Genomic DNA, 577 nt, shown 5'->3' on the forward strand with positions numbered 1-577 from the left:
TCCAAAATGACCTTTCCCTGCATCGTTTTGGAGGTAACCGAGCTGCGTAATTATATTTGCACTTCCAGAAGACTGCATCAGAGTCCCCTTATTGGTTTGAAATTCCATTAAATATATTGCAAGAGCTCCTAGGTTAAGCTTGATTTAAATTTGCATACATTTTCATATATTTAGCAGAAATAAAAGAAGGCTTGCAGCTACCAGAAAGTCATTAAGGCATTAGTTTCTCTGAGAAGACAGATCTGAAGAAAATTCAAGAAAATGAGAAAATAGATCTAAATAAGGTGAGCGCTCCTCTGGTTCCTTCGGAGCCGGGTCCCATCGCTTTCCTCATTATAATAATAATAATCACAATAATTTCTCGCCGGGGCAGCGTGTGAGAGGGGTAAAGGCAGGGCTGGGTGGCGAGGAGCAGAGCGGGCTGCCTGGCTGGGGCAAGATCGCGATATATCGGGGACGCTGCGGGTCCCCGGCGGGCGAGCGCTGCGCTGCGCACCCGCGGGGGTGCGGGGAGGGGGGGGCGACCGGGAAAATAAATAAAAAATAAGGAAAAGTAAATAAAAAATGAAGTTTGCGG

General features: G+C 46.8%; 1 long non-coding RNA gene across 3 annotated transcripts in view; it reads left to right on the forward strand.

Annotated features, from left to right (window-relative positions):
* The first annotated feature begins 6 nt into the window (after window positions 1–6).
* Window positions 7–577, forward strand: part of LOC108448717 — a 77298-nt gene continuing 76727 nt past the window's right edge. For all 3 annotated transcript variants that reach the window (XR_001864698.1, XR_001864701.1, XR_001864704.1), the window contains exon 1: window positions 7–284. This is a non-coding gene — a long non-coding RNA (uncharacterized LOC108448717). The remainder of the gene's footprint in view (window positions 285–577) is intronic.

Source organism: Corvus brachyrhynchos, unplaced genomic scaffold, assembly GCF_000691975.1.
Source record: "Corvus brachyrhynchos isolate BGI_N302 unplaced genomic scaffold, ASM69197v1 scaffold220, whole genome shotgun sequence".
NCBI lineage: Eukaryota > Metazoa > Chordata > Aves > Passeriformes > Corvidae > Corvus > Corvus brachyrhynchos.